The 26,197-nt window shown below is 43.8% G+C and overlaps 1 long non-coding RNA gene across 1 annotated transcript in view; it reads right to left on the bottom strand.

The window, feature by feature from the left end:
• The window catches only part of LOC117356041, a 28,932-nt gene extending 5,480 nt beyond the window's left edge, over positions 1-23,452 (bottom strand). Inside the window, exons 1-3 of the long non-coding RNA XR_004538518.1 lie at positions 23,369-23,452; positions 22,812-22,848; positions 11,164-11,410 (exon numbers count right to left, since the gene is read on the bottom strand). This is a non-coding gene — a long non-coding RNA (uncharacterized LOC117356041). The remainder of the gene's footprint in view (positions 1-11,163; positions 11,411-22,811; positions 22,849-23,368) is intronic.
• Between the last annotated feature and the right edge of the window lie 2,745 nt (positions 23,453-26,197).

Below are 26,197 nucleotides of genomic sequence, written 5' to 3'. Positions count from 1 at the left end.
AACCACAGGAGACATGAAAGTTAGCAAAGGCAGATTCTGAAATAAATATAACAGAAGGTGGTGGATACCTAGGATAACCTACCACTAGATGTTGTTTTGATAGAGGTGGTAGTAATCAATAAAGATACATAATTTATGGATCTTTGGGACAGAATCAAGAGTAGTGGTCAAGCAAGAGAGAGATTATACTATAGAAATGTGGGGCATGAGTGTTGGTTTAAGAGTGGCAAAAATATGCCCATCTATTCTAAATGCTATAGAAAAGGCTAAAAATGTGACCTGAACAGAGCAACAGTACCGTTTCATTGAGCCCCCCAAAGAGTCATTGTAAGGTCATCATGGAATGCTGGTATGACTTTGGCATGTTTTTAGTAATAATAAGGGGATGAATAATCACCTAGCATGAGTGACAAGTCAATGTACTATTAGGGCTGGACATCAATTAAAATTTTTAATCACACAATTAATTGTGATTAAAATTTGTAATCACACAGTTAATTGCATAAAGTGCCCCTCACATTTCCTCCTGTACAGTGCAAAATATAGATAGCAGATGGAAATTCTCAAAAACTGACACAATTCAATTCAATTGTCCCATAGAAAGGTAGGGTATCAAATCCCTCTACCTCCTTACTAATCTAAAAATAAAATCACTTATCTTACCTTTGTTGTCTAGTAGTGATTTTATCTTTCGAATCATCTGGTTCCTCATCTCTGGTTCTGCTTCCCTGTGCTCTATTCCAGGGCATCCTGTTTACTCTTTTTCTTTTTTGATCCTCTTTACTTTCTGCCTAATATCACAATCAACTTTTCTTCCATTTTTTTCCTCCTTTTCAGATTTGCCATTTCCTTTTCTTCTATTCCACGTCATTCATGGACACCATCGTCTAATCCCTTCCCTCTCCTGCCTATCTCTATCACTCTCTGTAAACTGCCTAGAAATCATTTGATTGAGGCGGTATAGAAGAATAAAGTTATGTTATGTTATTTCTCGCCTTCCCCCATCATCATCTTCCTTGTTTTTTACATCCCCTATTTCTAGTATCTGACCCTTTCAAACATCACCCCCATCCATACCTCTTTCTCCCAGCAAATCATCCTGTGCTCCTGAGCCCTCTCCCTCACCTACCATTGTCATGATATTTCTGCCTCTCCTTTGACAGATCTCCCTGTGCTCTTCAATACTCTTCCTTCCCCCTGTGGTCCATTATCTCTCTTCTTCCCTCCTCCTCCTCTCCTCCCATGTGATCTGGTATATCTCTGGGGTTCCTCCCTCTGACCTGTCATACACTGCTGGCAGTGCCAATGAATAAGGCAGGGCACTCCTAGCTGTCTCTAGAGTCTCTCGCTGTCTCTAGTGAGTCCCAACTATATGGGAACAGGAACTTATTTGATGTAACTTCTAGTTTCCATATAACTGGGACTTGCTAGAGACCGCAAGAGACTCTGGAGCCTACTAGTTGGCCGGCAGTGCTCTGCCTTATTTGCTGGCACTGCCGGACGCTTATGAAAGGTCGGAGGGAGGAACCCCAGAGATATGCCAGATCACATGGGAGGGGAGGAGGAGGGGAGAAGAGAGATAATGGACCACAGGGGGAGGGAGGGAAGGATTCCAGAGACATACTGGACCATGGCAATGGCAGATAAAGCAGCAGCAGGGTGGATTGAGGAGGTAAGGGGACCTGTGTTAACATACATTCAAATTTTTAACGCACATTAAACATATTTGCGTTATTAACACATTAAATATGCAGCCCTACTTATTATACATACATTTTTCAACCAAGGGCAAGCGGGGGCATTTGCCGGGGGCATGGGGGGGGGGGGGCTGCAGCAATGGCGGAGGCCCACTAGACCACCAGGTTTCTTTTGGGCTCCATTTATGATGAATTTCAGCCATTGTGGCAGGTCTGAGCTGCTTTATTGTCCTGTCAGTGCCTGAGCCAATAAGCACTCAGGCACTGACAGGAAAGTAAGGCTACGACAACTCAGACCCTGCTGGTAAATATCAGCTCTGATTCCATATAAATAGAAAATCTGTTCCTTTTGGAGAATCACCCGGAGAGCTCACTTTAATATTAATGGCCTCGTTATACTACAGTTTAAACATTAATGACCTCATTGTACTACATTTGCATAGTACAATCAGAGACTGCTAGAAAGCACAGGAAAGACCACAGTGAGCCGTTTCGATAATCAGGCAGTAAATTACGTGCATTTAATGATGGTTTAGTGCCATCGTTAAATGAACGATGACTTTAGAGAATGCAGCCCTGAATTCTTTATATCGCGCTTAAAAAAATTGGCATCAAATGCTATTTTTTTAAAAGGCGAATAAAGTTACAGTTTATAGAATAGCACTTGCCTACAGACTGGCCACCCTATCAGAAGCTAAGCAGGATTAGGCCTAACTAGTACCTGGATGGGAGACCACCTGAAAATACTAGTTGCTGTAGGTTGAGGGGCTTCATGTTGCACAGCTGCAATATAGTGAAGCCATACAGAAGAAGGAAACAGCAAACCACTCCTGTACTCTGTCATGAAATATTACAGGGTTGATTTCTCACTGTGTGTGTTGCCATGAGTCAGTGACCAACTCAGTGGCATAATCCAGCCATCCATAGAACAGCACTTACACCTGGGAGCCACACTTAACTTTACAACCATTTGCACTGAAGGAAATGTGGTGCAAGACCTCATGCCTAAAGTTAGGCACAGATGCCCCTTATTCTATAATAACTTTGAGGAAAATCCCAGTTTTTGGTGCTGTGTGTAAATTTTAGGTGCATATCTTCCTCCAAAATGTATGTATATGACTTTAAATTATACAACAACAATTTATTGTTTCTATAGTGCTACCAGGTGCATGCAGTGCTGTACATTGTACATATAAGAGATGGTCCCTGCTCAGAAGAGCTTACAATCTAATTATAACAGACACATAGAAGGGGCTAGAAGGTGGTAGGGGGGACTATTAAGAGAATGACAGACAGATGTGTTGGTTGGGTCAGTGTTTAAATGCAGCTTCAAATAAAGCTTTTAGTCTGGCTTTGAATACCGCCAGAGACAGAGTCTGATGTAGCGAGTCAGGCAGGTTGTTCCAAGCAGGCGGCGTAGCAAGGTAGAAAGGACAGAGATGGGAGTTGGCGGTAGAGGAGAAGGGTACAGAGAGGAGAGACTTGTCTGACGAGCGGAGTTGTCGGAGGGAAGTATATTTTTAATGCTAATAATTGCTTGTTAGGAAGACAATTGTCGATGCTAATTGACTCATCATTCAATTAGGTTGCATGAGCAACTGAAAGCACCATTTATAGAATTTGGGGGTATTAGTAAATAATAATAATAATTTTATTCTTATATACCACCAAAGCCGTAATAGTTCAAGGCAGTTTATAATAAAGAAGAGCTGGACAGTCAGCGAAAATAGGCACAATGTAAAGTCATCAAATACAAGTGAGCAGAATACAGAGGTAAGGCATAAGAGATTTTAGGTAACAATTCGGTTAGAGTATTAAAGAGATAGGGCTTAAGAGTTCTTAGGTTACAAATCGGTTAAACAAGTTTGTTTTTACTAATTTTCTGAAACTTAAATAGGATGAGGAGTGCGTAATAATGTTACCCAGCCAATCGTTCAGTTGACCTGCTTGGATAAATAATATGCATTAATACATATTAGCTTGCATAAACATGGTGCTAAAGTTTATTAAATCTATCCCATAATCAATAATCTTAGCATTAAAAAACCTACTTTTCTAAACCTTCATGCATCCTTTCCCATTCTCCATTCCAGTTAACTACCAAAACCCCAATCCCTTTATGTTTTACATGTTCAAGTTTAAATATAAAATTTACTTTAAAATTTAAGCACAGAGGTTACAAAGGATAAGAGATGCTCTCATTTTTTGCAGATGAATCAGGTTTAATGAATAGGTGGCACTCAACTACTAATGGGAGACTGCTGTGTAATATATAAAAACAAGGGAATGAGCCAGCTGTTCTTCTCTCCTTAGATGTCAAAAAGACTTTTGATTGAGTGGGGATATCTATTCCAAGCACTAGACTATCTTGAGTTTGAAGATGGTTTTATTACTATGATCAAAGGGCTGCATAAAACTCCAAGGCATATATACAGGTAAACAGCATTGCCAGACTCTTTTCATCTTGATATAGAAACTTATCAAAGGTTCCCTTTATCCCCATTACTGTGTAATTTTATGTTTTGAGTTTTCTGTGTAGGCTATCAGCCAAAACAATGGTGTCTTTGGGATAAAAATAGGAAAGTTGTCATTTTAAGCAGATGAATTACTAATATTTCTTGAATTGGTAGTTCTAATGTTGCTATTTTTTCTATCCCTGAATTACCGTATTTTCACGCAAATAACACGCACCCGTATAAAACGCGCACACGTGTATAGCGCGCAGAAATCACGATGATAAGCACAAAAACTTTGGTATAACGCGCTCACGATTATACCGCGCATGCTGCCCGACTCTCCGTTCACCCCCCTGACTTCCGTGCACTGCCCCGCCTCTCCGTGCGCTGTCCCGACTCTCCGTTCACCCCCTCTGACTTCCGTGCACTGCCCCGCCTCTCCGTGCGCTGTCCCGACTCTCCGTTCACCCCCCCCTGACTTCCATGCACTGCCCTGACTTTCCGTGCGCTGTCCCGACTCTCCGTTCACCCCCTCTGACTTCCGTGCACTGCCCCGCCTCTCCGTGCGCTGTCCCGACTCTCCGTTCACCCCCCCTGACTTCCATGCACTGCCCTGACTTTCCGTGCGCTGTCCCGACTCTCCGTTCACCCCCCCTGACTTCCGTGCACTGCCCTGACTTTCCGTGCGCTGTCCCGACTCTCCGTTCACCCCCTGACTTCCGTGCACTGCCCCGCCTCTCCGTGCGCTGTCCCGACTCTCCGTTCACCCCCCCCCCGACGTCCGATTCATCCCCCCCCCCCCGGCAGGACCATTCGCACCCCCACCCCGAAGGACCGCCGACTCCCCGACAATATCGGGCCAGGAGGGAGCCCAAACCCTCCTGGCCACGGCGACCCCCTACCCCCACCCCGCACTACATTACGGGCAGGAGGGATCCCAGGCCCTCCTGCCCTCGACGCAAACCCCCCTCCCCCCAACGACCGCCCCCCCCAAGAACCTCCGACCGCTCCCCCAGCCAACCCGCGACCCCCCCTGGCGACCCCCACGACCCCCCCACCCCCCTTCCCCGTACCTTTGGTAGTTGGGCCAGAAGGGAGCCCAAACCCTCCTGGCCACGGCGACCCCCTAACCCCACCCCGCACTACATTACGGGCAGGAGGGATCCCAGGCCCTCCTGCCCTCGACGCAAACCCCCCTCCCCCCCAACGACCGCCCCCCCCAAGAACCTCCGACCGCTCCCCCAGCCGACCCGCGACCCCCCTGGCGACCCCCACGACCCCCCCACCCCCCTTCCCCGTACCTTTGGTAGTTGGCCGGACAGACGGGAGCCAAACCCGCCTGTCCGGCAGGCAGCCAACGAAGGAATGAGGCCGGATTGGCCCATCCGTCCTAAAGCTCCGCCTACTGGTGGGGCCTAAGGCGCGTGGGCCAATCAGAATAGGCCCTGGAGCCTTAGGTCCCACCTGGGGGCGCGGCCTGAGGCACATGGGCCCAACCCGACCATGTGCCTCAGGCCGCGCCCCCAGGTGGGACCTAAGGCTCCAGGGCCTATTCTGATTGGCCCACGCGCCTTAGGCCCCACCAGTAGGCGGAGCTTTAGGACGGATGGGCCAATCCGGCCTCATTCCTTCGTTGGCTGCCTGCCGGACAGGCGGGTTTGGCTCCCGTCTGTCCGGCCAACTTCCAAAGGTACGGGGAAGGGGGGTGGGGGGGTCGTGGGGGTCGGCCAGGGGGGTCGCGGGTCGGCTGGGGGGGCGGTCGGAGGTTCTTGGGGGGGGACGGTCGTTGGGGGGGAGGGGGGTTTGCGTCGAGGGCAGGAGGGCCTGGGATCCCTCCTGCCCGTAATGTAGTGCGGGGTGGGGTTAGGGGGTCGCCGTGGCCAGGAGGGTTTGGGCTCCCTTCTGGCCCGATATTGTCGGGAAGTCGGCGGTCCTTCGGGGTGAGGGTGCGAGTGGTCCTGCCGGGGGGGGGATGTATCGGACGTCGGGGAGTCGGCCGGGCAAGAGGGCTTGGGCTCCCTCTTGCTCCGATCGTGGATGCGGGTGCGGGTGGGAGCGCGTGCGAGTGGTCGTTCGGGGTGGGGGTGCGAGTGGTCCTGCTGGGGGGGTGAATCGGGCGTCGGGCGGGGTGGGAACTATGTTTGAAAACTTTCGTATACCGCGCTCACGCATATAACGCGCGAGGGGTATGCGCGGTAGGTAAAAACGCGTATAACGCGCGCGTTATATGCGTGAAAATACGGTAGTCGCACTTAGTACTTGGAGTGTCCCCCTTAATTGGACAGAATCAGTCCACTTGATATTCAGACTGTGGTAGGTAGCTGTCTGTCTGTGGTGAACCTGGAAATTCAATGCTGGTATCACATCCGGTGACCTGCATTGACTCTACATTTTATGGGAGGCCGGCCATGACAAAGCCAGCTATGCCAATATTCCTCAGCTGGCCAGCTACGTCACAGCAGCCAAAGATAGGCATGTCTGTGTGGCCACTGAACTTAGAGGGCGAGTCGATGAATATCAGCAATGATTGACTATGTCACGTGACTTAGGAAGTAGACACCAGACTATCTGGGGAAACTCATCAACAGGCTTTACCACATTAGCGTGCACTTACGATTAGAACACTCTAAACGTTAAAAATGTCCATAGGATTATAATGGGCATCTTTACAAATTAGCATGCACTAACGTGGTAGCATCCATTGATGAATTCCAGCTGAGTAAACGCATTAACCCCCCACCCCACTAAGCCATGGTAGAGGTTTCTACTACGGCCCAGAGCACTATAGGTTCCGATGTAGCACCCCCAGGTCACAGTAGAAACCTCTACCATGGCTTAGTGAAAGTCTGTCCTAATTGTAGGCACTGAGTTAATCAGGCACCAATCTGAATATAAGCCAGTGCCTGATTAACATCTGAGTCAGTCCAGTTCCTGGATAGTCAGGGCATTGAACATCTGAGATCGAATCAGCCTGTTGCTGAAAACGACCTACAAGTTGCTGAATAATATCCCACAATTTATTTTATCTGTTTATTTTTATTCATTAAATAAAGAAACACATATATACCACTTGATGAAAGCCAACTTCTTACAGTGTCATAATATATCCAAATTTAATGCCTGGATGTCAGATTGATAAGGTTTTGATTTCGCAACTTAATAAAAGGATAGCACAGATAGCAAATGATGAAGGGATATCAAGGAGAGAGGAAGGAAAAAGCTTTGGCCCCCTTTTATCAAGTCATGTTACATGTTAGAGTTGTTTTTTTTTTATCACTGGCCGCTGTGGTTAAAGTTCTGACGCTCAAAGGAATTCTATGAGCATCGGAGCTTTTATCGTAGCGTCCAGCGATAAAAAACCCTAACGCAGCTTGATAAAAGGAGGTCTTTGTTTGGTGGAATACTATTGGAATCTTTAATTTTCGGAACCTTTACTACCACTATTTATCACTGTATTTCCAAAGTGCTACCATATGTACGCAGCACTATATATTAAGCATGCAAGAGACGGTCCCTGCTTGAAAGAGCTTACAGTCTAATTATGACAGACATAGAGGACAAAGGTGAATTTATACATGATACTTAGTGGGAATTACAAGAGACTTAAGAGGTGAAAGGGTAGGGTTGTAAGAGGGAATGACAACAGATGTGGGTGCTTTACAAGTTGGCAGGGTAAGACTTAAAGGCAGCTTCAAAAAGTGGTCTTTCAGCCTGGACTTGAAGACTACCAGATACGGAACTCGACACACTGAGGAACAAATGGTACAGTTCTTGCATGGGATAAGGTGGAAACAATTAAAATAATTTGTAACTGGCTTATAAACCTCAATTTTTAATGACATGCATCCCTTTATCAGATTATTTAGTGATACTATGATAGCTGGTAAAAAATGGAAAAAAAAAGTAAAGCAAATAAGAGGATCAATCAAAAGCTTATGAAAAGACTATGCAATCTAGCTTGTCTGTATGTTTATGGGTAAATGATGCTTCATTTCAAAGTTTTCATCCTCTCTAGTTTCTGAATCCACAGAAAAAAAACCTCTTAGCTTTTAGAATTCATCTTTGCTCTTAATGAGCTACAGTTCAATCACTGTTATTTTAATTTGCACATCTTTTGATGATGCATTACAGCTGTAAACACAGGTCAGCCATTTTCATTTATCACTCCTGACAGGTTCCCTATAAATATGAATACTTTTCTCATGCCTGTCAATAGAGATTTATTTCATTTGTCAATCTTTCTTGTAGCAGGGTCCCCAACATTTCCACTGTTATAGTGGATAAGAAAACTTTGGACTTCTTGGGCCCAATATTCAGTGCTATTTAGATACCTGGGAATAGCTAATGTCATCTAAATAGCACATAACTGGCTATTTGCTGATATTAATCCTGGATAGCCGGCTATCTTGCACTGAATATTGAGAATGGATTGGCTGGTGACTGGTTATGCTGTGCAACATAGCCGGTCACTGCCAATATTCAGTGGCTCACCAGCTTAATTCAGTAGCCAAAGACAACCACCTAAAAGGGTGGCATATCTTTGGCCATTAAGACTTTGCCAGCTAGCCACTGAATATTGCCTAGTTTGTTGACTCTTCAGGAACACTGTAGACATATATGGTTGTTTCTCCTTCAGCCTAGTAGATGTTCAGTAATGTTCAAAATGTAATGTCCAATTTGTAATGTCCTGCAAAGTTCCATTGCAATGCCCACCTTAGGTTTCTCCAGTGATCTAAAGTGTTCGCCATTTCTTGCTGTAAGTCACCTTGAACCTTTGTAGGTATAGCGTGATGCACAAATAATAGATTACATTACACTGCATTATTTGTATAGGATTCTGTTTCTTTTCTTCAAAGCATTAGCCCAATTTATTTGCATTCATGGCTTTCAGAACTTTAATAAAGGGAATATTTTTAAAGTGTTATTAATATTCAGTGGTTTCTACATAAGTGGAGGGGCATAATAAAAAAATATGTCTAAGTCCAATTTGTTTGTAGGGTACTAGTCGCCCAAACCTGGTGGGTTACAAATGTCCATTCTTGAAAAATACGTCAAGTATGTTTTTTTGAGAATCACCCAGGCGTTTGATCGTTCAGACCGCCACTACATCTATCTTTATACCACATTCTTGACCAAGTCAGAAGCGTCCAAAACAAGACCATTTGGATGTGGGAGGGGCCAGCAATGTAATGGACTAGCCATCCAGTCATGGCAATAGAGCAGTAGGGTACCTTACAGGGCACTGCTGTTAACTTAACAAAAAGAGTGCCACATAAACATCTCACCAGAACTCCCATATATGTAATGTTGAGCTCCCCCAAATCCACCAGCCCACCCCCCAGACTACTTAAGCCACCTCTGTGTAACTCAACTAGGCTTTCCTACGTAAAGTGCTAATATTCCAGAGGCGGGTATGTACATTTTTATTCTGCGCTTTGTGGGGGTGCAAAGGGGTCAGTGCACACAGGGGGAGTGTGTGGGGGGGTCTGTACTTTGTCCCTGCAGTGGTTCTCTGGTCACTTTGGATATCTTTTGGGCACTTATACATATCTTTCCATCATCTAACTCACAATGTATAAGTTCGTCAAACAATGGCAGTCTCGTCAAACCTTCGATTATCACTGCAGAACGTCTAGGTCGGCCCACATCCTGCCATGACCCCAAAAATGCCCCTTTTAGCTATGGGCGCACAGCAGGATTCTGAGGCCTAAAAAGTCCGTGGACATGTCTATAAAGTCATTTCAATTATCAGTACTTGATCTGTCTTTTAGATCATCCAAATGCCGACTTGAGTGGGCTTTTAGACATATTTCTGTTTCGATTATGAGCCTCATAATGTTTAATATTCATTTCTTGGGTTATTAGCATGTTTTCTTAGGACCTCCATGCCTCCAACTATGTACATTTTCAGCTACCATACAATTAAGACAGAGCAAGTGGAACAGATTAAGGAGATGTTTCTCCAATGTGGCTACCCAAAGAAACTAGTTGGCATGGCTTTTAAAAGAGCTTTGCATAACAATAGAGACTTGCTGCTGCAACCTAGAAGTATTACTGAAGACAAGTCCTTCTTGATATGTAATCTAAAATTCACCTCATCATCTCAGAAGATTTGAGAAAAGCCCCCTGTTTGGGCTTCTCAATAACTGACCTCACGACACTTGATATGCTGGTATAAGTAATGTATATTTTTTATTAATAATCAATAACAGGTTACAAGAACAAGTCTTTCAGCATATGGAGCTGACAGATTAATATACATCAAGCGCTTTGGGTATATCTGGGTGTCTGTCCTTAAACAGGCCTCAAGAGACTGTCCTTTTATATATTTTTGACAATCTGAGACCACGTTGGTATATATTACATTTTTAGTTTTCATTGGTTACTTACAATTGTCATTTCACTTATCAGTTTCTTAATTGGTTAGTAATTTTATTTTTCTTGAGTCATACTGTGCATAACGCCCATTTGCTAGAAATGCTACCTATTTCCTGACAGATGCCATTTTAACATCAAGGTCATCAATTTCTAGCCAAGGGTCCGCCCATTTCAGGACTTTTCTTGTATAACAGCTAATTTTATATTCTTGGTCAATAGTCTGTGCTAATCCTCTTGTGTTCACTTCCTTATTTTTATGATACATCAACAGATGTTCATGTCAGTCACTATGTGAAAGAATAAGTTCCACTTGACTTACTTTCTCAGCATTTTGCTTGGCTTGCTTATCTTAGCAAGAATAGATTGTGTAAAAGCTGACAGTTTTTATTCAGGGTGTCTTTTAGGCCTACTTTCAGGCCTTTAAAATATATTACATTACATTAGTGATTTCTATTCCGCCTGTGCCTTGCGGTTCGTCATATTTCTATTATTCTGGGGATTTCAGGGGATCTGTCTTCACCTCCAGTATCATGGAGGGCTTACCTATCTTCACCTGTATGTACCTGCACAGGTCTTCTTCCCCTCCTTCCTCATTTTGCTTCATAGTACTTCAGCAAAAATAGTTGGCTTACCTCAGCCAAGCAGAATGTCCAATGATTGTAGTCAAGGCATATGGTTAGATTCACTCTTCTCTTTCTTCTCCTCCCCTGTGCCCTCTTAACCTTGATTTGGCCCTTGCAGTTGCTTCCTCCCCTCCTGTATCACCTCCTAAGTTAAAGTAGCTCTGACACTGTGAAGGAGTATCCTGCAGGGAGAGTGGTAGAGTCCTATAGACTCCTTCACATGTGGTAAGTGTTCTGCTGGTACCATGTACACAACCTGAAAAAAAACAAGAAGTAAACTCCTCAAAAAGTACTGCATAAAATTTGCAATTTTTGCAAGATAAAATCCCACCATAAAACACATTAAATTCAAATTCTAGCACATTTTAGTAAAAGGGGCCCTTAGCTACTTAAGCCAATCATATGTACACTTTGTGTATATCACAAGCTGGTCTGTGTGTCTAGCTTTTACAGCTCTTTAGAAAGGAGAACAGTAGAATGAATGGGGAGATTAAGTTAATTCAGGGGGATGGCATGATTTAGATGATGCAGTTGGGAGAGTTGTTTATTGCAGCAATTGTGTGTGAAACAGTCTGAATTGCTGCAGGACCTGAGAGACTGATAAAGGCTAATGAATGAATCAGCAGCAAATGCAGGTTTTGTTTTAAAGTTGCTTAAATGTTTTCTTGTTTTGGTTTATTTGGATCAGAGCGTTAATCATTTATACAGCAACTCCAAGTGTGAAAGCTCTCATACTTTCTGGATAAGAAAGAGCTGTTACAACTGAGACTATCTTTAAGAAAGTAACTACCGGTACTCCCTCACTGGTTTTTGGCCTTGGTAAACCATAACCAGGAAGCCTCAGGTCAGTTTTCAAAAGAAGGTATGTGTCTAGCGAAAACAGTAAGGTTAATACAAAATGCATCTGTTGAGTAAGCTAGGAAATTCAAATTAAATCCAGTGTTGGGTGTTGACTTCATAGAGTGCTTGTATTTGAATGTTCCAGGTTACTCAACAGATTCATTTAGTTGCGAAAGTCGATAAAAAGCAAACATGTATCCCTCGATCAGGAGGAGAAGCTGGGAAGTAAGTTTATGCAGATAGCGGCATTATTTAACTATCAGCAATCATATGAGAATAAGATTCCCAAATCCTAGAGAAATCAAATACAAAACCCTTCAATTTGCAACCTTCCCATACCTGGCAGCAAAACATCCCATCCTACCAGAATTTTTATAGAATCCTGAAAACCTATCTATTTGGAAAATACCTTACCCCTCCCACAAACACACACAAACAAAAGGTATGACCACCAGAAACCAAACAAGACATAAATCACCTTCCCTACCTTGATATATGTTCAGCCTCTCTAGTTACCCCTCATCCTATAAGAAAGGGATAAAGACCATCCTCTTCAGCACAGTTCTGGCCACTGTATCTCAAAAAAGATATAGCGGAATTAGAAAAGGTTCAAAGAATAGTAACCAAAATGATAAAGAGGATGGAACGCCTCTCATATAAGGAAAGCTTGGGGTAATTTAGCTTGGAAAATAGATGGTTGAGTGGGGATATAATTGTGGTCTACAAAATCCCTAGTGGTGTAGAATGGATAAAAGTGAATCGATTTTGTACCCTTTCAAAAAGTACAAAAACAGGGCACATTCAATGCAATTACATGGGAATACTTTAAAAATAAATAGGAGGAAATATTTTTTTTACTCCAAAAATAGTTACTCTAGAACTCATTGCCAGAGGATGTGGCTACAGTGGTCAGCATAGCTGGGTTTAAGAAAGGTCTGGACAAGTTCCTGGAGAAAAAGTTCATAGTCTGCTATTGAGACTACATGGGGGAAGCCACTGCTTGCTCTGGAATAATAGCATGGAATATTACTTTTATGTGGGTTTCTGCCAGTTAATGTGATATAGATTGGCCACTGTTAGAAACAGGAAACTGGGCTATATAGACCATTGGTCTGATCTAGTATGACTGTCTTACATTCTTATGTAACCTCTAGATAGTGGCAGGAGAAACTTGCTCCGCTATTTCAATCCTCCTCCCCCCAGAACAGTCACCCTTCTAATTCTCCTCACTCAGGCTATAAGCCAGACCATAACATTCAAAAGGGTCCTCGGCCCCTCTGACCCCCCCCCTACCCGCTATGATGTCCCCTTGTTTGGATCCCCTCCCTCCCAGAATAGTCCCCCTTCTGATCCTAATTACATCCCTAGTCGCAATAGCCCCCTCCCCAGGCCTATCAAAGATCCTTGGTGGTCCAGCAAGGTTGATGGGGACAGGAATGATCCCCACTTGTTTCTGCTTCTTACAGTTGCCTCAACAAAATGGCTGCCATCAGAGATCTTGGCAGACATTTTGTTGAAGCAGCTGCTATGGGCAACAGTAAGTGGGGTTCACTCATGCACCATTGTTCCTGATGGAGGCCCAGGATCTTAGGTGGTCCCAGAAGGCTATAGTGACTGGGGGTGGGGGGTGGAAGGGGGATCAGAGGGGCAGAGGACCTTCTTGAATGTTATGCAAGTTATGAAAGATATTCATAATGGTTGAGATGTAATCTATATGTTAAGATGGTATAACTTTATGATTTTTATTGATGTATGTGATTTTTTTTAAGATGTCTAAATTTGAATTGTGTATGTGATATTGAGAGCCACCTTGGATAAAGGCCGATTAGAAATGTTTTAAATAAATAAATCTGTGTCCTGCATAACTGTCTTATGAGGGCCTCAGCTGAATATTACCGTATCCCACATAAACTCTAGCAGCCTGCGGGGGGGGTCTAGTGAGCCTCCGATATTTATACAGCAAGTGCCTGGACTTGGTCTGGCATTATTTATTATTTATTTTTTAAAAAATGTATATACCATCTATACTTAGACCGTTTCCATATAAACACACATATAAACAATAACAAACAAAGAAGCTATTTCTTCATGACATTGTTTTCCCCCAGAAAAACCTGTAACTTGAATAGGAGAACATTTCCTTTGAAAAATATGGCCTAATTTAGCTGACAACAGCTGCCAGCTGAATATTGACCTGATAAGCTATAGAAATAATATATTCTGCAATTTCATTACTCTAAATTATATAGATATAACTGCTCAATATCCATTTAAAGATATATGTGTATATGCGCGTTTCAGCATAATTTGCAGCTGTCTAAATAATCAACAAACATAAAGCTCCCCTGTTGCATAATTATCTCCAAGATGTTGCAAAGTACATACAGGGCTCATTCAGTGGCATCTTCCTGTCTCAGCCTAAAATAGTACTGGAGTCGGTCCAGAGGAAGGCTACTAAAATGGTGCGTGGTCTTCATCATAAGGTGCTTGGGGACAGACTTAAAGATCTTAATCTGTATACTTTGGAGAAAAGGAGAGAGAGGGGAGATATGATAGAGACATTTAAATACCTACATGGCATAAATGCGCATGAGTCAAGCCTATTTCATTTGAAAGGAAGCTCTGGAATGAGAGGGCTTAGGATGAAGTTAATAGGTGATAGGCTCAGGAGTAATCTAAGGACATTTTTTTTACAGAAGGGGTGATAGATGCATGGAACAGACTCTCAAAAGAGGTATCTGATTTCAAGAAAGCTTGGGATGGGCGTGTGGGATCTCTTAGAGAGAGGAAGAGATAATGGTTATTGCGGATGGGCAGACTGGATGGGCCATTTGGCCTTTATCTGCCATCGTGTTTCTATGTTTCTATCCTGACTGGTTCTCTAAGTTTTTTTGTGTGTGTGTGTGTGTGTATGTGAGGAGACTGTTTTTCTGGTCAAGTAGTCAGGAAAGCAAAGATACAAATAGAAGAATAAATAGTCGACATGGTAAAATGGGGATACCAGACATTTTTTAGATATATCAGTGATAGGAAGAAGTGCAAAAGTGGTACTGTGAGATTCAAAGGTGAAGGGGAGAAATGTGGAAGATGATAAAGAAAAGGCTAAATTGCTTAAGAAATATTTCTGTTCTGTGTTCACAGTTGAAGCACCAGGAGCAGGACTGCAGAAGACAAATGCAAATAGAGATAGAGAAGTGGTAGACCCTGATCAATTTTCAGAGGGTTGTATTCATGAGGGGCTAGCTAAATTAATGGTAGACAAAGCAATGTAACTGGATGGTGTACATCTGAGGTTGCTGAAGGAATTTAAGGAAGTTCTGGTGGCTCAGCTTCTCTAGAGGGAGTGTGCTAGATGTGGTGTATTTAGATTTTAGCAAAGCCTTTGACAGTTTTCTTAAGAGAGGAATCAATGAGAGTTTCAGCGGCGCAAGCCTTAAGAAAATCAGACTGAAAAGATAAGAAACTTCAACACATTGTGTGAGTTGATCATAAACTATGTTCTTTACCAGTTTATAAAGAATTGCATTTAGCTTTTATATGCATTTATGCATATTTATTAGGGTTGTTCTGGAAACCTGACTGGCTGAGTGAACATAAGAACAGCCTTACTGTGTCAGACCAATGGTTCATCAAGCCCAGTAGCCCATTCTCACAGTGGCCAATCCAGGTCACTAGTACCTGGCCAAAACCTAAGGAGTAGCAACATTCCATACTACTGATCCAGGACAAGCAATGTCTTTGCTCATGTCTTTCTCAATAACAGACTATGGACTTTTCCTCTAGGAAATTGTCCAAACCTTTCTTAAAACAAGCTATGCTATCTGCTCTTACCACAACCTCTAGCAACGCGTTTCAGAGCTTAACTATTCTCTGAGTGAAAAAAATATTTGGTTTTAAAAGTATTTTTCCTGTAACTTTGAGTGTCCACTAATTTTTGTCATTTTTGACGGAGCGAAAAATCGATCCACTTGTACCCATTCTACTCCACCCAGGATTTTGTAGACTTCAGTCATATCTCTCCTTAGCCATCTCTTTTCCAAGCTGAAGAGCCCTAACTTTTTTAGGCTTTCCTCATATGAGAGGAGTTCCATCCCCTTTTATCATCTTGGTCACTCTTCTTTGAACCTTTTCTAGTGCCACTATATCTTTCTTGAGATAAGGAGACCAGAATTGAACACAATACTCTATTTGAGGTCACACCATGGAGCGTTACAGAGGCATTACTCACGTGGATTAAAAACTGGCTGGAGCATAGGAAACAGAAAGTGGGGGTAAATGGACAATACTCGGACTGGAAGAGCATCACCAGTGGGGTGCCACAGGGCTCGGTGCTTGGACCCGTGCTCTATAACATCTTTATAAATGATCTGGATATAGGTACGACGAGCGAGGTGATTAAATTTGCGGATGATACAAAGTTATTCAGAGTAGTAAAGATGCAGGGGGATTGCAAAGATCTGCAACGTGACATAATCAAGCTCGAGGAATGGGCATCAACATGGTAGATGAGGTTCAACGTGGATAAGTGTAAAGTGATGCATGTCGGTAACAAAAATCTCATGCACGAATACAGGATGTCCGGGGCGGTCCTTGGAGAAACCTCCCAGGAAAAGGACTTGGGAGTTCTGATCGACAAATCGATGAAGCCGTCCACACAATGTGCGGCGGCAGGAAAAAGGGCAAACAGAATGCTAGGAATTATAAAGAAGGGGATCACGAACAGATCAGAGAAGGTTATTATGCCGCTGTACCGGGCCATGGTACGCCCTCACCTGGAGTACTGCGTCCAGCACTGGTCTCCGTACATGAAAAAGGACACTGTACTACTCGAAAGGGTCCAGAGAAGAGCGACTAAGATGGTTAAGGGGCTGGAGGAGCTGCCGTACAGCGAAAGATTAGAGAAACTGGACCTCTTCTCCCTCGAACAGAGGAGATTGAGAGGGGACATAATCAAAACATTCAAGGTACTGAAGGGGATAGACTTAGTAGATAAGGACAGGTTGTTCACCCTCTCCAAGGTAAGGAGAACAAGAGGGCACTCTCTAAAGTTGAAAGGGGATAGATTCCGTACAAATGTAAGGAAGTTCTTCTTCATCCAGAGAGTGGTAGAAAGTTGGAGTGCTGTTATAGGGGAAAACACCCTCCAAGGATTCAAGACAAAGTTAGAGAAGTTTCTGCTGAACAGGAACGTGCGCTGGTGGGACTAGTCTCAGTTAGGGTGCTGGTCTTTGACTAGAGGGCTGCCGCGTGAGTGGACTGCTGGGCATGATGGACCACTGGTCTGACTCAGCAGTGGCAATTCTTATGTTCTTATGTTCTTATTAAAACATTAAACTCAGAGAAAACAAAGTTTTCATAGCATCGCCACTGATGTAGGCCGCTGTTGGAGCCTACACCTAGATAGAGACCTCACACACTATATACTGGTATCAATCAATAAGTATATTTATTAATAAATCAGTAACAGCTTACAAGAATAAATCATTCAGCATATAAAGTAACAGAATGTGATCTTCAGGCCTGAGGATCCTCTGACGTCTGTTCTAGTTACTTCCTCTAAAAGGCCTATTTTTATACATTTCTAGGTGGCCAGCACCGCATTGGTCTAAATCACATGATTAATCTTTATTGGTTATTTCTTACACGTCATTACACTTGTTAATTCATTAATTGGTTTATAATATTTGTGTCATGCTATACGTACGTCCTGTTTACCAGAAAATCTATCCTTTTCCCGTATATGCCCTTTTAATTTATCAATGTCAGTAATTTCAAGTCTTACCCTTCTGCCCTTTTATCACAAGGTACTTTTGCTCAATAATGTTCTTTGATATTCTATTCTTGACCAGGATATGTGTTAATCCTTTATGATATTTTAGCAGACATGGTGCCTGTTGCCAGTAACAGAATAGTTGAACTTTTGCTTGTTTTTGCTAATCATAAGTTTCGCTTCTCCTAGCAGGATATTTCCCAAAAAGCATATGACAACTGACAAGTGTAGCAAGTGTAGTCAGAATGTCTCATGATTCATTTTTAGACTGTTAATATACTGGTTTATTATTGCAGGAAAGGAGAAAGGGAATTCTGCCATTTTGATGTCTGTTTCTTTACCTTTATCTAAAGGGCTTATTTTGCTTCATCTGTATCATACAAGGACTTACTTACTGTATTCTCCTTCATACAAGAGCTTACCGCATTTTCCTCTTCCTCTCACCACACCCACTTGACACTAAAGCATCAATGTGCATCAGTAACCTTAGTTATCCCATTCAACCCACTATGAAGATATTGGGAGTAACACTGGACCAGAACCTGACCATGAAAGACTAGGTAGACTCCTTGATTTAAAAAATTTTTCTCACCCTCTGAAAGCTTCGGTCCATCAGAGCTTACTTCGATGTCTCATCATTTCGAATTCTGGTAAAATCCCTTATACTGAGTCAACTCGATTATTGTAACATCGCCTAGTTGGCACTCCCCCAGAAGAATATGCGGCGATTGCAACTGGTACAAAATGCAGCGGTTAGACTACTTTGTGGACTGAAGAAGTTTGATCACGTAACACCTTCCTATCGAATTCTACACTGGCTGCCGATGGAGGCACGTGTGAAATTCAAGTTTGGTTGTTTTTGCTTCAATGTACCGTATTTTCACGTAGATAACGCGCACCCGTGTAAAACGCGCACACGGGTATAGCGCGCGGAAAACACAAATCTATGTACAGAAATTTTTATATACCGCGCACACCCGTATACCGCGCATGCTGCCCGACTCTCCCATCGCCGCCCGACTCTCCTTTTGCCCGCCCCAACTCTCCTCTGGCCTCCCCGACTCTCCTTTCGCCCGCCCCGACTCTCCTCTCCCCCTTGAAGTCCTGTCCCCACCCTGAAAACCTGATCCCCCCCCCACCGACGTCCGATTCACCCCAATGCAGGACCGCTCGCACCCCCACCCCGAAGGACCGCTCGCAAGCACTCCCGTCCTCTTGCCCCAGCCAACCGCGGCACCCCCGACACGATCGGGGCAAGAGGGAGCTCAAGCCCTCTTGCCCCAGCCAACCGCGGCACCCCCGACATGATCGGGGCAAGAGGGAGCTCAAGCCCTCTTGCCCCCCCCGACACGAACGCGACACGAACGCCTACTGGTGGGGCCTAAGGCACCTGAGCCAATCAGAATAGGCCCGGGAGCCTTAGGTCCCTCCTGGGGGCGGGGCCTGAGCACATGGGCCCAACCCGACCATGTGCCCAAGGCCCCGCCCCCAGGAGGGACCTAAGGCTCCCGGGCCTATTCTGATTGGCTCAGGTGCCTTAGGCCCCACCAGTAGGCGGAGCTTTGGGACGGATGGGCCAATCCGGCCTCATTCCGTCATTGGCTGCCTGCCGGACAGGCGGGTTTGGCTCCCGTCTGTCCGGCCAACTACATAAAGGTACGGGGAAGGCGGGTGGGGGTGTCGTGGGGGTCGGCCAGGGGGGTCGAGGATCGGCTGGGGGGCCGGTCGGAGGTTATTGGGAGAGGGCGGGCGTTGGGGGGAGGGGGTATGCGTCGAGGGCAGGAGGGCCTGGGATCCCTCCTACCCGTAATGTAGTGCGGGGTGGGGGTAGGGGGTCGCCATGGCCAGAAGGGTTTGGGCTCCCTCCTGGCCCGATATTGTCGGGGAGTTGGGGAGTCGGCGGGGCAAGAGGGCTTGGGCTCCCTTTTGCCCCGATCGTGTAGGGGGAGGCAAGAGGGCTTGGGCTTCCTCTTGCCCCGATCGTGTCGGGGGTGCCGCGGTTGGCTGGGGCAAGAGGGCTTGAGCTCCCTCTTGCCCCGATCGTGTCAGGGGTGCTGCGGTTGGCTGGGGCAAGAGGACGGGAGTGCGTGTGAGCGGTCCTTCAGGGTGGGGGTGCGGGTGCGGGTGGGAGTGCGTGCGAGCGGTCCTTCAGGGTGGGGATGCGGGTGCGGGTGGGAGCGCATGCGAGCGGTCCTTCGGGGTGGGGGTGCGGGTGCGTGCGAGCGGTCCTTCGGGGTGGGGGTGCGAGCGGTCCTGCGGGGGGGGGTGAATCGGACGTCGGGGGGGGAACTATGTAAAAAAAAATTTGTACAACGCGCTCACGCGTATACCGCGCAAGGTTATGCACGGTTTGTAAAAACACGTATAACGCGCGCGTTATATGCGTGAAAATACGGTACTTTATGGCTTAGCCCCTAAATACATAACAGACCTTTTCTCTTTCACAACCAACAGACACAAGCGAAGCTCACACCCAAACTTTGTTTCTCCACCGGTTAGAGGTTGTAAATTTAAAAGTCATCACCAACATCTTTTCTCACATTAAGCAGCACTATGGAGTAAAGACCTAGAACAATTACTCGTGCCTACTACCTATAGAGAATTCAGAAAACACCTAAAAACACATCTATTCCTGAAATACTTAGGAAACCAACCTATACAATCTTAGTCCTCAACAAACGATCTCTAGAACTGTAAATCACTAAGATTGTTTATTCCACTCAATCTGTAACATCTTTAATCATTGTAAACTGCATAGAACTTCACGGTCCTGCGGTATATAAATTGTTATTATTATTATTATTATTATTATTCTTAGTCTTGTTAACCATCCCTTTTTTAATAATTCATAGCATCCTATTTGCTTTTTTGGCCGTCACCACACATTGCGTGGAAAGTTTCATTGTATTGTCTACAATGACACCCAGATCCTTTTCTTGGGTGCTAACTCCCAAGGTGGACCCTAGCATCCGGTAACTGTGATTTGGCTTATTCTTCCCAATGTGCATCGCTTTGCATTTGTCCGCATTAAGCTCAATGCAGGCGTTAGCGTCTAGCGCGCACGGCATTGTAGCACACGCTATTCCACGCGTTAAAGCCCTAATGCAGTTTAGTAAAAGGAGCCCTAAATTCATCTGCTACTTGGACAGCATGTCTTCCAATTTTCTAAGGTCTGCCTGCAATTTTTCACAATCTGCAAGCGTGTTATCAACTTTGAACAGTTTAGTGTCATCTGCAAATTTAATCACCTCACTCGCCGTTCCAATTTCCAGATCATTTATAAATAAGTTAAATAGCACTGGTCCTAGTACAGACCCCTGCGGCACTCCACTGTTTACTCTCCTCCATTGAGAAAAATAACAATTTAACCCTACCCTCTGTTTTCTATCTGATCTTTAATTTTCTCAGGAGCCTCTCATGAAGAACTTTATTAAAAGCTTTCTCTATATGGTATTGGCTCAACTTTGATATTAGAAGGGCATGCTTCGGTTCCACTCCGACAACTATTACAACATTTTTATTTGAAAATAACAACAACCCAATAATAGAAGGCCTGTTATTGAAAAGAGACTAGTAATAAAAGAAAACATAGCAACGATACTTAACATAAGGAAGCAAATGAGAAAGATTGATCACAGTTGCATTTGCAAACCAGAAATGAAATCAACGTGAAAGTTAAATATAAACAGAACTGTTCAATGATTCCTAGTGTTATTTTTATAAACACAATCGTTGAAGTTTTTATGAAGCAAGAACATAACAGTAAAATACATCAATTAATATTGATGCTATGGCTGCTTTTTGATTTGAGTTATAGATTTTTTCCTTTTTTTCCTATCACATATGAATTTTTACATTGAACTGAATAATCTTAAATTTTACAATATCACTAATTTTTTTAACCAAGATAATAAAATGTTTATATGTATTTATGTATGTATTATTCTAATTGATATATTAGATTACATTTAAAAAGCTCTAAGTTTTTTTAGTTCACATATAAACAACATAAGAATACATTTTGTACAAATTAAAAGCATATCAAATCCCTCAAGCAATAAAAACAAAATCTTTCCTCATTTCTTTTTTTACTTCATTTCAAACTGAGAAAGCTTGAACAAATAGAGAAGCTTCCCATTTTATGCAAAAGGACGGTAAGCTAATACCTTTAGGAGTTTCTTCTGGTAAAGTATTCCACAATGTGGGACTGTAAGAATTAAGAGCTTAAGGTGACCATAACACATATGAGAATCCTTTTACTATGAGAGTCCTTGCACTGACCACAACATTTGATGCAAAATGTAACATTCAAAGTTTAAAGGCTATGCAGTAAATGAAGGAGGTATGCCCTACATCTGCTTCAGGAGGGATAGAGAGAGAGAGGCCAGCGGGAAACAGTGAGGAGAGCTGCATGTGGGACCCCTGAGCGAAAGAGAAAGCACAGATGAGCCCCAAGCAGCTACAGCCCATTCCCCTGATAACTTTTCTTCAGGAGCCTGCCTCCAAGAACTTTATTGTAAAAGCCTGTCTTTGAGAAGTTTGACTTTAAGGCCTGCTTCCAAGAACTTGATTTAAAGCCTGCCTCTAGGCTTAGTGATAGTTAGTGATTGTAGCTAGTACAGAAAGGGTAGGAGGAGCCAAACTGAAAGGAACACAGAAGTCACTGCTGTTGGGGAAGGCTAATTAGGAATGCCCCCCTCCCGCCGCATATTTTCTTTTCTTTTATATGTAGTCTATACAGTCTCTTTGCCAGAAATCCCCCTTCACTGACTGAGGACCAGCAGTTAGGGTTTTGCTTTGTTGATTTAAGTTAGGTCAGTAGGTACCCCAGAGTTCCTGAGTCGGCGAGCTGATCCCAACTGCCTGCGGAGATGTGGACCCCAAAGGATCATGGTACTAAACATGAGATAACTGCAATGTTTCTGGTGACTTTTCTATGACTGGTAACACTGTGTGCACAAGAATGTGTTGTAATAGGTCATATTTTTTCCAACAAAACACACTTCAGATCTAAGTTATTGGTAAATGTGTATTGTAGTATACTTACCTGAAGGAATCCTGGTTAAATGTGAGTCTATTGATACCTGGAAAGAAAAACATAGAATAATTTGAGAACAAAGAACTAAAATCTTAGTGGAGAGAATTGAAATCATATAAGTGAGGAGGAATAGTTTTGTTCTTATCTGATGTTATGTTCTTTAAAGGTTAGTCGCAGAATTTGAGCTCCAGTAGTTGAATTATGGGATCTATTCACAGGGCAAAGGTAGGGGAGGGACATTAAGGTGGGCAGACTAGATGGGCCGTGGGCCCTTATCTGCCGTCTATTTCTATGTTTCTATGTTTCTATGTTATAGAACATTCTGTAGGTTATAGAAATTAAAGGGGATATTGAATCTGTGCCAGCTTTAGAGGGTAAACCATAAATTGTAACATCCTATTGCATTTGTAAGTTACCCTAAAACATTTTTACATTGTACCATCTGCTAAATAACATTTAGCTGTACCAAGATATGTGAAGAACTTGCCTAAAGCAGAACACCCTGTAACAAAAGAAGGCCTTAGCAAAACAACACATTGCTATGAGGAATTACTGGCGATGCTTACGTTTTTTTTTGCTTTGGAAGAACTGAAGCTCAGCAGATCACTTCTTTAGATGTAGATGTCTCTAAAAATCCAGTTGTTTAAAGCAAGGTCATGTTCTAAGAAAGATGATTATCAGGAGGGAGTTGGCTAACAGAATAGAAAAAAAATAAAATAAAATGACAACTGTCTTTGTATTCCCTGCAGTACCATATAAGCTGAATAATCATAGCTGTGTCTATCCTACAGGCACCTTGGGTATACAGTATAATGGATACTTTTAAAGATTTTAATCTACTCAAATAACTGTATATTTGTGGATGAATCCAAGATTTTGCAGATATTTAGAAATTGGTTTTGTAAGATAAAATCCTAAATTGAAAGCACAGAGAGAATGACTCTGGGGAAAAGATTTTAGAGCAAAGCATGATTTTATATAGTTTGGTATATTCAAATAACATAAAAGTACTCCTGCTTATGTTAAAATAATCATTTTGTGCCATTTTATCTGAGATTTCCAATGCAAGTCAGCATTAATTTATGCTATGAGAACACCCCTGAGAACCAGAAAAACTAAATATGATAGGGTAAATATTCTGCCAACAGCACTGAATGGTTTCTAGACGCCAATACTGGGACTTGTCTGGGCACCAGCACTGAATATCCAGGTTTGTATGGTCAGCTTTCTCTTGTACATAAGAACATAACAGTTGGCATACTGAGACAGACCAAAGGTGCATCAAGCCCAGTATCATGTTTTCAACCATAATCAGTCCAGATCATAAGTACCTGACAAGATCCCAAAAGAATAAAACAGATTTTATGCTGCTTATCCTAAGATAAGCAATGAATTTTCCGAAGTCCATCCTAATAATAGCTTATGGGCTTTTAGGGAATTTATCTAAAACTTTTTTTAAACCCTGCTAAGCTAATTGCTTTTACCAAATTCTCCGGCAACAAATTGTAGAGGTCAATTGCACACTGAGTGAAGAATTTGCTACTTAGTAGCTTCAATGCATGCCCCCTTGTCCTAGTATTTTTGGAAAGAGTAAACAAATGATTCACATCAACCTGTTCCACTCCACTCACTAATTTACAGGCCTCTATCATCTCCCCTGAGATCAGGGCCGGATTAAAGGATAGGCCCAGTAGGCACGTGCCTGGGGCCCAAAATGGTCAGGGGGCCCCACTGAAGGAGACCACTCCCCCAAAAAATTTTCAGACGGCAAAGTCCCGGCCCCCCCACAGCGATCCCCAACACCGGGCCCCCCTTCGATTGGCAACACCAGCCCCCCCCTCAATTGGCAACATCAGGCCTCCCCCTCAATCGGCGAAACAGGGCTTCCCTTGAGCAGCGAAACAGGGCCGGCGACTTTCTCCCGCTGCTTGCGAAGCCTGTAAACATATTTAATACACGCTGCGGGGCTCTAACAGTGTGTGTGACGCTACAGGCTTCCCTCCTCCTCCTCCGTCAACCAAATAGGAAGTTACGTCATGGAGGGGAGGAAGGAGGAAGGAAGCCGTCAGCAGCACGTGCACTGCTAGAGTTTTACGGCGTGTGTTAAGTTATTTATAGGCTTCGACAGAGGCGGGAGAAAGCAGTGAATGAATGGAAGTCGGCAGGCTTGGGGAGGGGAAGATGGAAGGGCTGTCGAAATACGCTATGTTGGAACAGGGGATGAGAGGGAGGGAGAGAAGGGAAAATGTTGGACAAGGGCAGGAAGGGTGCTAGATCATAGGGTGATGGGGGAGAGAATTTCAGGAAAGAGAGCGGAAGCAATCTTCAACCCTGAGGGGGAAGGAAGAGAGAGCTGGTGAGATGATTGATTATGGGGAGAGGGACAGAAGGGAATAGAGATGGGATAGGAAGATAGTGAAGGAAAAAGGACAGGGAGATGTCAGGAGAGGAGATGCTGGGCTACAAGAATGGAGGGAGGGAATATGCTAGAAATTGTGAAATTGTGGGACCGACCAAGGGACGGGGTTAACAAGGACATGAATGAGAGGAAGATAACCTCTAGCCCCTCACTGCTGCTGCTTTCCCATATGCGCCTGACGCTGACGGCACAAGTTCTTCCCACTTCCATCATCTGCCCTATTCTCTCCCTCCCTCCACCCCAGGCAATTCACTGAGGGGGGCAGGATAACTGATGGAATTGCCTGGGGTGGAGAGAGAGAGAAGGGGACAGATGATGGAAATGGGAGAACTTGTGCCATCAGCTTCAGGTGCATATGGGACCCTCACCTCCTCACCACTGCTGCTGCTTTCCACCATTCTGGATGGAGGGAATAAGATAGAGTTAGTGAGATAGAGGAGGGATGAAGGAAAGGGGTGGCAAGCAGTGAGTAGACACAGTGAAAAGAGGGAAACTGAGGACTGAATAGTAAGAAATAATTTAATTTAGACGGAGACAGGAAATAGAGAAGGAAGAACAGAGAAGAAAAGGGAAGAGAGAGGAGAATTCCCAAAAACGGGGGAGACAGATATCAGATCTTAATGGAGGAAATGAGAAGAGAGAGACGCTAAAAACCACAGGGGGGAGAGAAGGAGAGATGGAATGAAAGAGATGCCAGACCATGGGGGGAACAGAGGGATGATGATGGATGCTAGACCAAAGGGGGCTGGGGGAGCAGAAGGAGAGATGGAAGAGGGAGGTAGAGATTTTCTGGAAGGGGCAGACACTGGATAGAAAGAAGCGAATTACAAGAAGATGAGGAAAGCAGAAACCACATGAAAGAGGTAGAAAAATATATATATATATTTTTTAATTGTATTGCTTTAGGATAAAGTAGTATATTGTAGCTGTGTTGGTAAATGTTTAGAAATAGAAATGGTGATCCTTTTATTGGACT

The sequence above is a fragment of the Geotrypetes seraphini genome, chromosome 2, assembly GCF_902459505.1.
Source record: "Geotrypetes seraphini chromosome 2, aGeoSer1.1, whole genome shotgun sequence".
NCBI classification, from domain to species: Eukaryota; Metazoa; Chordata; class Amphibia; order Gymnophiona; family Dermophiidae; genus Geotrypetes; species Geotrypetes seraphini.
The sequence above is the reverse complement of the archived record's forward strand: the minus strand, read 5'-3'. Positions and strand labels throughout refer to the sequence as shown.